Consider the following 15257-nt stretch of genomic DNA (forward strand, 5'->3'; position numbering starts at 1 on the left):
AGTCAGGATTAGCACTGAGATTATGATCCATGGACTTGTTTTCCATCAATAGAAACAAAAAGGCACAAGATTAGGAATAGATTCAGGAATGTTTTAAAATGAGTTTCAGGGTGCCTGGGTGGCTCAGTCATTAGGCATCTGCCTTCAGCTGGGGTCATGGTCCCAGGGTCCTGGGATGGAGCCCCACATCCAGCCCCGCATTGGGCTACATGCTCAGTGGGAAGCCTGCTTCTTCCTCTCCCTCTCCCCCTACTTGTGTTCCCTCTCTCGCTGTCTCTCTATCTGTCAAATAAATTTAAAAAAGAAATAAAATAAAAAAATAAATTGAGTTTCAAGTTAGATCGTTTGGAGAAGGTTGTGTCAAGTTTGTAGGGAATCCTGTTAGAAAATTATATTTTTTTATTTAAATTCAATGAGCTAACATATAGTACATCATTACTTTTGATATAATGTTCAGTGATTCATCAATTGTGTATAATACCCAGTGCTCATCACATCACATGCCCTCCTTAACGCCCATCACCCAGTTACCCCATCTCCCTACTCCCCTCCCTTTCTGCAACCCTCAGTTTGCATACAACTGGAAATGTGAAACTGTAATTCGTGGAATGAAAGAGTGAAAGAGGGGCGCCTGGGTGGCTCAGTTGGTTAAGCGACTGCCTTCGGCTCAGGTCATGATCCCGGAATCCTGGAATCGAGTCCCACACCGGGCTCCCGGCTCAGCGGGGAGCCAGCTTCTCCCTCTGGCCCTCTCCCCTCTCATGCTGTTTCTCTCTCTCTCTCAAATAAATAAATAAATAAGTAAAATCTTAAAAAAAAAAAAAAAGAGTGAAAAAGGGAGGGAAGGAAGGAAGGAGAAAGAGAGAACTGATTTGCAAGACATTGGTCAAAAGCACAATAGTAGTATATATTCTTGTGTTAGAATCATTCTCCCTGGTTACAAGAGCAGAAAGCTGCAGAGTGACTGTTTTCCTAGGAGGTTGAATGACTGGACATTTTCAGAATAACAGAAGACAATTCTGGTTTATCAAAATTACATGAAATTGAAAATCCTATTGGGGGTGGCAAAACTTCCTGTGACTTGTCACCTGAGCCTAGATCATAAAAACACATAAAGTCAGAAGTTAAAAAACGCAATTGAGCAGTTGAGATACAGATCAAGAAACTCTACTGAATAAGTGCCTTTTGTAAATACCGAAATTATAAAAATGGAGAAAATGAATAAAATAAAAGCAGTGAGCATAAAAGCTTTAATAAAACTCTAGTTTGGTTTGGCATGTCATAAATGTCAAAAGGGGCATCAGCCAAAGACATTTTATTGCTAAGGCCCTACAGCTCAAATAAAATCTGCTAACTATTGGCCTTTGAGCCAGAGTAAAGAAAGAAAAGAATAATAAATACAATCCCAGCTATCCCAGAGTCATAGATTATAACAAAATAACGCAAAAGCTTTCCTTACTCATTATTTTGCAGGTGGAAATGGGGGAACAGAAAAGATCTTTGCTACTTCTCTGTGCTCTAAAGAAAACCACCATCTGCAATACGTTCCAGTTTGTTGTTTATATAGTTCAATACCTGTGTGGTATAGAGAATACAGAATCTGGAATGGCCTAAATGGGCATTCCTCTTTCTATACATTAAGAATTTGTTGCTATTGGGGCGCCTGGGTGGCTCAGTTGTTAAGCGTCTGCCTTCGGCTCAGGTCATGATCCCGGGGTCCTGGGATCGAGCCCCGCATCGGGCTCCCTGCTCCGCGGGAAGCCTGCTTCTTCCTCTCCCACTCCCCCTGCTTGTGTTCCCTCTCTCGCTGTGTCTCTCTCTGTCAAATAAACAAATAAAATCTTAAAAAAAAAAAAAAAAGAATTTGTTGCTATTTGCTAAGCTTCCCAAATTAATGAGTTAAGTTAATGCCAGTTAGTGTGCTTTTAGTTCAGAACTTGGCATTATAAAGATGGAGAAATAGAGTTCTGATAGATTTCCATGTAACAATGACACAGTTTTATCTCTACTTTCTGTTATAATGCCTGTGAGGGGAAAACGAGTAATAAAATGGAGGATGGGTATATCCCAAGAACTAGATCACCTACTTTAGAACCAAGACAATGCCAAATGTGCTTCTAACAAAGGAGTGTTTGACATGAAGAGTAAAGGAAAACAGGACGAACCAAAGTCACTTTCAGCTTCCTTATGTATAAATCTACTTTTTAGCCATTCTAATAGAATATGTGAGTTACTGTATAGCCTATAGCCTATATTGTTATAATATAAAGAAATACTAACTAAATAATTAGAGAAATATCTTTTTTTTACTGTTTTTTGAATTACTTTCTCCAAAAGGTATTATGACCACTTTAGCTGATCAATCTTTACCTTATTATTACTAAGGATGATAGCATTATTTCAGACAAGAACACTTAGTTTGAATACTACCATGATTAAAAATAATGGAAAAGGCCTATAATTTTCTGAACGTGGTATTTTGTTGTTTTTCAAATATGCAATATTTACACATTCTAAATTTATACTCAGAAAACAAAATATATCTTTATTTCTCCAAAATTACATTTTTTAGGTGTTGTTTGTCATTCACCAAATAAATTAGCTACCAATGTTAATGCATCTTCCTTCCCAATATTACAATGGATGAACTTCCATCTCCTTATATTAGGTGATAGGCTTTGTTTCACTGGAAATGTTTGAACCACATATACAAATGTCTGTAACTATTCTGTTTCAAATTCCACCATAGAATGTTAAATGTTTATTCCTCAGCTTGAAATACACTATTTAAGATCTAGAACTTACTTTTGGAAAATATATGACTAAAGCTGGTAATCTTGAAATAATACAAGGAGACAGACAGTGATTTTTGACAAAGAAATATCCATTATCCTCTCCAATCTATACAATAGTACTTCAATAGTCCAGGACCTATAAAAAATAATTGACAGTTAAGCGGATTGATTTTTGAAATTATCTAAGAAAAATTAAAACTTAGCTTTGCTTAGAATAAGCATTAAATTTTTCCATGTTTTATTACTATTTAATATAAAAATAAAAAGAATTATCTCTAATTTGAATGTCCTTTTATCTAAAATGAAAACTTTCCAATACATCAGAAATAATGAAATGAGAAAATAAAAAGCATGCCAAGTGTAGATAACTTAATTTTTAAAAAGTATTTAAAATAATTTTACATATAACCAAACAAAGTAAAAATGTACTTGGTTTGAATTTCTTTTAAGTTCTTCATGGCCAAAGTCAAAATTTTTTGGTAATATCTGAAAATATCAACTTAATATATTTTATCTTTTTGCAGAAATTCTGTAAAAGAGTTGTTAAAAAATTCTCTTCCGTAAGTATTTTTGTCCTTTTCTATAATAGGACTGCATCGTTTTCTTTGCAGTGACTTTATATTATATTTTAATTTGTGGTAAATCTTACAACCTTTGACTAGTCTATTTGTCTTAGCACTTTTAATGTTATTCTGTAAACTTTGATTTATTTCTTGCATGCCTGAATAATTTAGGATATTTTATCCAATTATGGTTATTGGAATTTAACTGGTTACACTAAATTTACATATTTAAAAAATTTTTATGCTATCTACTCTACCAATTCAAGAACAAATTTCTACTTTCCATTTGTTCAAACCCCTTTATGTTCTATAGTAAAATTATGTTTTATCATTTAGTTGTGGTGACCTTTCTGTTAAATGTTACTAATAATTTAATAGATTGTGTTGACACTATTAACAGAATTCTTTATCCTACCATCACGTGTAGACGATTTTAAATAAATCTTACTTATTCCTTAATCTTATCTAGTACACAACTTGCTAAAATTTCTTAATTCATAGAGTCAGAAGAATGAGATTCTATTTATGATCCATGTCTAGTCTTGAAACACATTCTTGTTATTATTTTGCTTTCATCAGAACCTCCCAAAAATATTGAGTCTAGCATCTGTGAATCCTTAAAATCAACAAACCATACTCTCTTTTCTTTTCTTTTTTTTTTTTTAAAGATTTTATTTATTCATTTGAGACAGAGAGATACAGAGAGAGAGAGAGAGAGCATGAGCAGGGGAGAGGCAGAGGGAGAGGGAGAAGCAGGCTCCCAGCCGAGCCAGGAGCCAGACGTGGGGCTCGATCCCAGGACCCTGGGATCATGACCTGAGCCAAAGACAGACGCTTAACCATCTGAGCCACCCAGGCACCCCCATCCTCTCTTTTCTAATGGCATCACACAAAAAGGAAACATTTGGTAAAAAATTAAAAACTAATCAGGACAAGGATACTAGAAATAGAGAAATTTTAAGGTCCAAATAAAAGAAAAGAAGGGGAAAAGGAAGAAAGAAAGAAGTAGGGGAAGAAAATATAATCAATAAACCTCAGAAGAAAATTGCCATATTTTTGAAAACAACAAAAGAGGAAGCTATGAAAAGAAGAATGAAGAGGAACAGAAGTAGGAGGAGGAAAGGCACAGGGAAGGAGTTATCTATCCTGAATTTGTGCAACCTTCATAAGTTTGGGGAAAATATTTTCACATAAAAAAATGAACAACAGAAATATATTGATGTCATACACTGTACAAAATATTGCCAGAAGGGAATAAGGAGCAGAAGAGCATCCCAATAATGAAAGCACATCAGAAAGACAAATGCACATAACATATTAAAACCATTACCTACTATTTCACCACAATTAATGATCTTTAATTAACTGATACAAGGGAGGAAAAAAATAACACAAATCTAAGTGAGAAATACTTAAACATTCACACAGTCAATAAATTGAATAAGAATTATATATATTTTCACAAATCAAAAATAAAGCATAATGAGGAATAATACAAGAATGAATAATTATATCAGATAATCCTTAAATAAAAGCTAACGAAAGAGCAACAATTTATTTACTTCTTCAAAGAGCAACAGTTTAAAATCAAAAAGAATAAAGTAAGAAATGAGTAGTCCAGAGAAACTCATATTGAAAAAGGCAAAGAATATCCAATATGCAGATAAAAAGAGTCCCTGAAAAAAATTTAGAAGAGAGCAAATAAAAAATAAAATTTCAAAAATTTCTGAAATTAGAAAAAAATTTGAACCTATATTTTGGAATAGCCTACCATGTACCTGAATTACCAGTGTTAAGATGTAGTCAGGTAAAATTACTGGACATTACTGGAATAAAAAATAACCACATACAAAAGAACAAGTAATTAACAAAATGAAAATGAGATTATCATCAGACTTTTAAAATGCAATATATTTTATGCTAAAATTAAATGAAGCACATATGCAAGATAATTATAGAATAATACATGCAACAACTTGGTAAGTACTATTCTTATGAATCATTTCTGAGAATTCTACAGTACATCAGACAATCCAAACACTAAAGAAACATGGTCACAAAGAAACTGAAATAAACCTAAAGAAGGCTTAAAATGATGATATATTTTATAGAAATGGCTATTTGCTCTATCAATGTATGTAGAGTAAAAGTACTTAAATATGGAGAGAGAAGAGGAGAGCATATGTTAAAAATACTTTAAACTATTTTCAGTACATTTATTGAAGCAATAATATATTACTGGTATTCTGAGACAAATCTGTGTCTATTGTTAATAAAGCAAATGAGTGATTACAGATACTATCTGCCATTCTTTGTGTACTTGAGAACCAACATTTTCAATATAGAAGAAAGAATAGATTATAAACTTACAGAAAATTATAGAAATGTAATTATAATTATTCTAATTGTATAGATTATGGAATTATGGAAGAGGTTAGTAAAATCCTTTAGTTCTGTATTTTAATTGGTGGTAAATTACATTTACATATTTTATATGTGGATTAGTATAATATAATATAAATTTATAAATATAAATACTTCTATATAAATATAAAACTTTAAGTATTTTTTCCATCTGTCCACTACACAGTTCTATAAACAAGATCTATCCAGTAGAAATAATTTTAGCACCCACACTGTGGTTTTAAAATTTACTTCACATCACCAGAAACCAGGAATTCTTGGAAAAATGTCAGACTTCAAGTCGGGGGTAGAAAATGTACAAGATGAATCTGAAACTCATGTCAAAATAGATGGCAAAGAAGCTATAGTGGAAGCTAGGGTCATATCAAAAAACTTCCATATTAAGAGCCTCCCACTGACTGAACATCCACAATAAAAATAATGGTTACAATCGATTAAGATCAATGTAATTATGCTTAAGTCTGTTATTTCACACTGATATTTAAAAATAATGTATAGCTAAGGAATATTAAGGGACAATTATTATCTTAAAAGCTGGAGAATAAAGACAGCAAATCAAGATTTAGTCTATATTTCTTATATCATTCTGTAATCATACAGTGCAGGAGGAATTGTAGCTATTTATAAAATAATTCCAAATAATGAATGAAAAAAGAAACATTTCAGTTACAACGTCACTATTTTGAAATCCCTAATAAATGAATAAATCCAGACCTTGAGCTTCATCAATTTGCTAACCACAAAAATAAGGACAATCAAAAATATTTTACTGATGAAGACAGCATTCCTCTAAAGTTTTGACAGAGACTGGACATAAACCTGACAAGTTATTTGGATGTAACTACTGATTTACAGGAGGTACAGAGGACAGAGGAACGAGCTTGACTGCACTGTGCATTTGCACTCAGCAATATCTGCCCTAGGGGAAAAACTCTCTAGGTCAAATGGGTTGTGCAACAGACATATTTTTAAGAAAATTAATAAAATTAGGAAAAAATATAAAATATAAAATAAAGAGGCTTAAAGACAAATCATTTTAAAAAATAGCATGTGCATGCATGCATGTTTGGATAGTAAAATAATCTTTTAAATAAAAGAAAGTAGTGTGTAATAATTCAGGATAACAATCACTAACATGGGTAAGAGAGCTCATTGTGGGATGGCCAGCAATGTTTTATTTCTTGCTTGGTAGTAATTACAAGGGTATCCACCTTAAGATAATTCATATGAAAGATACTTAATGTCATTAATGAATTTCAAATTAAAACAACAGTGAGATAACACTGCACACTCACTAGAGTGTGGCTAAAATCCAAAAACCTAACAATACCAAATGTTTAGGATGTTTAGGATGCAAAGCAACAGGAACCTACATACAGTGCAAGTGGGAAGGCAAAATGATACAGCGACTTTGGAAGATAGTTTGACAACTTCTTATAAAGTTAAATATGCTGTTAAGATATTACCCTGCCATCACAGTCTTAGATATTTACCCAATTGAGTTGAAAACATACATCTACATAAAAACCTCCACACAAATGTTTATAGCAGTTTTATTTATAATCACCCAAAACTGGAAGCAACCACACTGTCCTTCATGAATGGATAAACTGTAGTACAATCGTACAATGGAATATTATTCAGCAATAAAATAAAATGAGCTATCAAGTCACAAATAGACTGAGAGACCTTAAATTTATATTATCAAGGGCAAGAAGGCAGTCTAAAAAATTATATCATGTGCTGGAAAAGGCAAAACTATGGAGACTGTAAAAAGATCAGTGCAATTATTCCCATGGGCTTAGGGGAAAGGAGGGTGCCTAGGTGAAGTATGAGAAATGTTGGGGACATGATACTATTTTGTATGATACTGAAATAGTGGACACTTGACATTATGCATTTGTCAAGGATGCAGAACATTTAACATAAAAAGTCAACTTTTATGCAAACATAAAAAAAAAAATCTTTCAGGTGGTCAGGGATCCCAAGAAAAAAAAATGTTAACTGTAACAAGTGACTCTAACTGTATTACAAATGTATGAAACTCCTCACATAATGTGTTTGGGGGGTACTACAATAGATAATACTAAAGATGAAAACTCTAAGAAAGAAAAGACAATGAGAGTCTTCTTCTTTAATTTCCAAATGTTTGATGATATTTCCTCTGTATTTCTGTTATGGTCTTTTACTTTTATTTTACTGTGGTCTATCACCATACTCTAAAATTTCTATTCTTTTAAAAAAGTTTCAGTGTGCAGCTAATAACAAACATAAAGTTTATCATAATGGAGGTTGAAGGGATGGGTTAAATAGGTGATGGGGATTAAGGAGTGCTCTTGTGATGAGCACCGGGTGTTGTATGGAAGTGTTGTGTCACTATATTGTAAACCTGAAATTAATATTATACTGCATGTTAACTAACTGGAATTTAAATAAAAACTTTAAAAAGTTAGAAAACAAACAAACATAAAGGAACTAATCAATAATAATACAATAGTAGGGGACTTTAACACCCCACTTACATCAATGGACAGATTATCTAAACAGAAAATCAACAAGGAAACATGGCTTTAAACAACACACTGGAGCGGATGGATTTAACAGATATGTTCAGAACATTCCTTCCTAAAACAGCAGAATGCACATTCTTTTCAAGTGACTATGGAACATTCTCCAGAATAGATCACATATTAGGTCACAAAAGAGGCCTCAACAAATTTAAAAAGATTTAAGTCATACCATGCATCTTTTCTGACCACAATGGTATAAAACTAGAAGTCTGCCATAAGAAAAAAATCTGAAAAGACCACAAGTACATGTAGGTTAAATAACATGCTACTAAGCAATGAATGGGTCAACTAGGAAATCAAAGAAATAAAAAGTACATGGAAACAAATGAAAATGAAAACACAACAGTCCAAAACCTTTGGGATGGTGCAAAGTAGTTCTAAGAGGGAAGTAAAATTATAGCAATACAGGCCTACCTCAAGAAGCGAGAAAAATCTCAAATAAACAACCTAACCTTACAGCTAAAGAAGTGAGAGAAAGAACAATAAACAAAACCCCAAACCAGCAGAAGGAAGGAAATAATAAACATTAGAGCAGAAATAAATGATATAGAAACTAAAACAAAAGAACAGATCAATGAAATCAATCAGAAACTGGTTCTTTGAAAAAAACAAATCAATAAAACCAATAAATTTGTGGTCAGACACAACAAGAAAAAAAAGGAGAAAGGACCCAAATAAATAAAATTACAAATGAGAAAGGAGAAACAACAACAAATACCACAGAAATGTAAATAATTATGAGAATATTATGAAAAACAATATGCCAACCAATTGGACAACCTAGAAGAAGTGGATAAATTCCTAGAAACATATCCTATCAAAACTGAAACAGGAAGAAATAGAAAATTTGAAAAGACTGCTTACCAGCAAAGAAATTGAATCAGTAATCAAAGACCTCTCAAAGAACAGAAGTCCAAGATCAGAAGGCTTCACAGGAAAATTCTAACAAACATTTAAAGAAGAATTAATACCTATTTTTCTCCAACTATTCCAAAAAATAGAGAAGGAAAGAAACACCCCAATTCATTCTATGAAGCTAGTATCACCCTGATAACCAAACAAAAACACCACACAAAAAGAGTACAGGCCAGTATCTCTGATGAACATACATCCAAAAATCCTCAACAAAATACTCACAAACCAAATCCATAAATACCTTTAAAAAATCATCCACCACGATCAAGTGGGACTTATTGCTGGGTGGCAAGGGTGGTTTAATATTCACAAATCAATCAATATGATACATCACATCAATAAAAGAAAGGATAAGAACCATATGGTCATTTCAATAGATGAAGAAAAAGCATGTGACAAAGTACAACAACCATTCATGATAAAAATCCTCAACAAATGAGGCTTAGAGGGAACATACCTCAACATAATAAAGCCAATATATATAAACCCACAGCTAATATTATCCTCAATGGGGGGAAAACTGAGATCCTTTTCCCTAATTCCTGCAAGGATGTCTAAACAATGTCACCAGTTTTATTCAACATAGCAGTGGAAGTCTTAGTCCCAGCAATCAGACAGCAACAAAAATAAATAATAGGCTCCAAATCCATAAGGAAGAAGTAAAACTTTCACTCTTTGCAGATGGCATGATATTATATATAGAAAACTTGAAAGTCTCCACCAAAAACTGCTAGAATTTATAAACAAATTCAGTAAAGTCACAGGATTCAAAATGAATCTACAGAAATCTGTTGCATTTCTATACACCAATAATGAAGCAGCAAAAAGAGAAATTAAGAAAACAATCCCATTTGCAATTGCACCCAAAACAGTAAGATACTTAGGAATAAACTTAAACAAAGAGGTAAAAGATATGTACTCTGAAAACTAAAATCCTGATAAAAGAAATTGAAAATGACACAAAAAAATGGAAAGACATTCCATGCTCATGGATTGGAAGAACAAATATTGTTAAAATGTCTATACCACCCAAAGCAATCTATACATCTAATTCAATCCCTATCAAAATACCACCAGCATTTTTCATAGAGCTAGAACAAAGAATCCTAAAATTTGTATGGAACCACAAATAGCCAAAGCAATTCTGAAAAAGAAAAACAAAACTGGAGGCATCATGATTCTTCATTTCAAGCTATATTACAAAGCTGTAGTCATCAAGACAGTATGGTACTGGCACAAAAACAGAGACATAGATCAATGGAACAGACCAGAAAACCCACAAATGGCACAACTATGTGGTCAACTAATCTTCAACAAAGCAGGAAAGAATATGCAATGGAAAAAAGACAGTCTCTTCAACAAATGGTGCTGGGAAAACTGGAGAGCAACATGCAAAAGAATGAAACTGGACTACTTTTTTACACCATACACAAAAATAAATTCAAAATGGATTAAAGACCTAAATGTGAGACCTGAAGCCATAAAAACCCTAGAAGAGAGCACAAGCAGTAATTTCTCTGACATCAGTCATAGCAACTTTTTTTCTAAATAGGTCCCCTGAGGCAAGGGAAACCAAAGTGAAAATGAACTATTGAGACTTCATTAAAATAAAAAGTTTCTACAGAGGAAGGAAACAATCAAGAAAACTGAAAGGCAACCCATGGAATGGGAGAAGATATTTGTAAATGACATGTCTGATAAAGGGTTAGTATCCAAAATCTATAAAGAACATAAAACTCAACACCCCAAAACTAATAATATAATCAAAAATGGGCAGAAGACATGAACAGACATTTCTCCAAAGAAGACATCTAGATGGCCAACAGACATATCAACAGATACTTATCATCACTTATTATCAGGGAAATACAAATCAAAACTACAATATCACCTCACACCTGTGAGAAAGGCTAAAAGAAACAGGGTAGTGGTGAGGATGTGGAGAAAGGGGAACCCTCGTGCACTATTTGTGAGAATGCAAACTGGTGCAGCCACTCTGGAAAGCATATGGAGGTTTCTCAAAAGGCTAATAATAAAACCATCCTACAATCGAGTGAGCACACTAATGGTTATTTACCCCCAAAATACAAAAACACTAGTTCAAAGAGATACATGAACATCTATGTTTATAGCAGCATTATTTACAACAGCCAAGATATGGGAGCAGGCCAAGTGTCCAAGTTGTGGTATATCTATCTATCTATCTATCTATCTATCTATCTATCTATCTATCTATATCTATATAATGGAATATTATTCAGCCATAAAAAATAATGAAATCTTGCCATTTGGAACAACATGGATGGGGGTTAGGGAGTATAATGCTAAGTGAAATCAGTCAGTCAGAGAAAGACAAATGCCATATGATTTCACTCATATATGGAACTTAAGAAAAAAAAAAAGAAACAACAAAGGAGCAAAGGGGAAAAGAGAGAGAGAGAATGAAACCAAGAAACAGATTCTTAATAATAGAGAACAAAATGATGATTACCAGATGGGAGGTAGATGGGGGGACTAGGTGAAAAAGATGATGGGGATTAAGGAGTGCAAAAATTTTATTTATTTATTTGACAGAGAGAGGGAACACAAGCAGGGGGAGTGGGAGAGGGAGAAGCAGGCTTCCCGCTGAGCAGGAAGCCCGGTGTGGGGCTCGATCCCAGGACCCTGGGATCATGACCTGAGCCGAAGGCAGATGCTTAACAACTGAGCCACCCAGGTGCCTGTAAAATTAAAAACTTAAAAAAAAAATTTCCGTGTGTTTTATAGCTTGGAATGTGTTTCATCTTAGTGAATATTACATATGAGGTTGAGAAGATGGTATATTCTGCTGTTGTTGGATTAAATGTTTTATAAATGTCAATTAGATCTAATTGATTAATATTGCTGAGAAGAGAAAAATTAGATAAAATTGATTCTTATGTGAGTACAGGTAAAAGAAAATCTAATACTACTATTTAAGTAAACATGAATTGAGTATTAAGTAAATGGATGGTATAGAATGGGAGCCAGGTGTCTTACTGTTGGAATGGGAATTTTTAGCTCAGCAAAAGGAGGCTAAATGATTCATGTGATAATGGATTAGAATTACAGGCATTAGTAAGAACTAATGTTTGACATGGATACAGATGTGTGTATAGAGAAATAATTATACATATGGGTATATACACATATTAGTATAATTACATATATTTCTTTGCTTTTTCAGTTGAGAGTGCCCAAAATAAATGACACTGTAGTGGCAATGGACACATTTAGCACTCTGATCTTAGTTTCAATTTTCCAGTAAGACACCAAAGATTCCTTGGGAAATGGCCAATACTATGACTGGCAAGGAATATACAAGATGGGCCTGTGGCATCTTGTGTCAGAAAGAAAGGAAGTTCTCAAAAAAACAAAAACAAAAACAAAACAAAACTTGGATGGGTACGTCAATGGAGCACAAGAGACAACTAAAAGAACTCCCAGTGGTCAAAATGGAACTTTTAAAGCAATCATATAAATAATTGGGTTATAACCCAAAGAATAAAATAAAAGTCATGAATCCATATTTACACAAATAAGTGAATGAGTAAATAAATGGAGGAGAAGACACAAATTTCTTGTGCAGACAAATTCCATATAGATTATGTAGATATCCTATGGGGCGCCTGGGTGGTTCAGTCATTAAGCATCTGCCTTCGACTCAGGTCATGATCCCAGGGTCCTGGGATTGAGCCCCGCATTGGGCTCTGGGCTCGGCAGAGAGCCTGCTTCTCCCTCTCCCACTCCCCCTGCTTGTGTTCCCTCTCTCGCTGTGTCTCTCTCTGTCAAATAAATAAATAAAATCTTCAAATTTTTTTTTTAAATTATGTAGATATTCTACTCTATAAGAGGAGGGGCATAACTCCCACTTCTTAAGCCTGGGCAGTGTATACTGATTTTCCCTCCAAGCCTGGGCTACGGCGTATACTGATTTTCCTCCAAAGACTCTGGAAAGGGGGGATAAAACTACTATACAGCAGAAAAAACCTGACAAACACTGCCTCGGTCATATGATCAAGGTCAATTTCATCAGTGCCAAGTCAGTTTGATTGTATATACACTTGATATGATGTAATGAGAATAGCACTTTATCCTGTTTTTCCTCCTAAAAATCCATTACTCCAAACTAATAGTACAAAAAATATCAGCCAAGTTCCAATAGAGGGGGAATCTATATATTCCTACCTAATAGTACTCAAAACTTTTCAGGTCATCAACATGGAAAGTCTGAGAACCTGCCACAGGCCAGAGGAGCCTCAGGACACATGACAACCAAATGGAATATGGTAATATGGATGGGATCCTGGAACAAAAAAGGACATTGGATAAAAACTAAGGGATTCTGAATAGACTACGTATTTTTGTTAATAATGTATCAACTTTGTTTCATTATTTGTCACAAATATGCCACACTAATATGTTAATGATAGTAAAAACTATACTGGAGGAGGTGGGAGGTGTATGGACACCCTTTAGTATCTGCTCAGTTTCTCTGTAAATCGAAAACTGTCTTAAAAAAATGGACTTTATTCATATTTCAAAAAAACACATAACTGACAATCGTATAATACTAAAAATTATATTAGATGTACCTAAAGAAACTAAACTGATGAGTGTTGCAATCCAGTTACTACCATTAAAAAGGAAATTACTTGCAGTTTTCAGAAGGCTACTATGGGACTTGCTGTTAACAATTCCAAACTGATCTTTCTTTTTTATCACTTCTTACAAATAAAATTAAGAAAACTTACTATTATTGCAACCATGATTTACTTTCTGGTAATAGGTATCTTCTAGCAGACCCAATGAAAATTTCCAACATAGTCAATAATTTAACATATTCATAATGAAGCAATCCCAAGTATTATGTAAAGAGTTTTCAACACCTGGCATAACAAGGAAATGAACACTTCCAATCTTTTATCATCTCCTTCATTCTATAATTTTAGGCTCTAGATATATATTTAATATTCCCCAATATATTTTGTGGTCTGGAGACAGAATAAAGGAAAATAATGCCTATTTTCCCTCCACCCAAAAAACTTACAATAAAAAAAGGCATTGCAGGGATGCCTGGGTAGCTCAGTTGGTTAAGCATCTGCCTTCAGGTCTGGTCATGATCCCAGGGTCCTGGGATGGAGCCCTGCGTCAGGCTCCCTACTCAGCGGGGAGCCTGCTTCTCCCTCTCTCTCTCCCTCTGCTGCTCCCCCTGCTTGTACTCTCTCTCTTTCTGTCAAATAAATAAATAAAATCTTTAAAAAAAGGCATTGCAAGTATACATAGAGACCTCCACAATAAATTGCAGATCATTTGCATTGAATTTTACATATTGAGACCACTTAAAAATTTCATCTTACATAGCAACATTATTAAAAACACTGTTAATAAAATTTGTATGTAAACATTTATTTGAGACTTTTCCTTGACATCTCTGGAAAATAATGATCTCATTTAAGTAGCTGTATACTTCCTTATGTTATACAAACCCATCATTTTATTTTTTCATCTTAACTTGTATAGCAGCAAGCTCAGAATAAACCTTTTACCTCAGTTTCCTATTCTCTCCTCTAGACTCCTTTTTATAAAGTTGCTTTTTTAAGTTTATGTTACCTCAAATCATTTTCAGAAACAGATAAGTTCGAAATAAATATACAAACAAAACACATAAACAATTATCAAACAGCAGGATTACTAGAAAACCCTGTATTACATTCACTTCTGGTGCTGGCATAACACTTTAGGTCAGAAGTTATCTGTGATTAGGAAAGGGTCCAAATACTTAGTAAAAAAATCATGTCTCTGGTTCTCTTGAAATTTCCTGTTGCCACTGGTAACCATGCCATGAGAGATTTCAGTATTAAAAGGATCTAAAACTTGACCCGATAGTTTAAACAAGGCTCCTAGAAGCAAATTTTCCAGGCTACTGCCCACAATTTTGATATGATTCCTTTTCTTTCTTTCTTTCTTTC

Source organism: Mirounga leonina, unplaced genomic scaffold (assembly GCF_011800145.1).
Source record: "Mirounga leonina isolate KUSES-001 unplaced genomic scaffold, KU_Mleo_1.0 Mir_129, whole genome shotgun sequence".
Classification (NCBI taxonomy): domain Eukaryota; kingdom Metazoa; phylum Chordata; class Mammalia; order Carnivora; family Phocidae; genus Mirounga; species Mirounga leonina.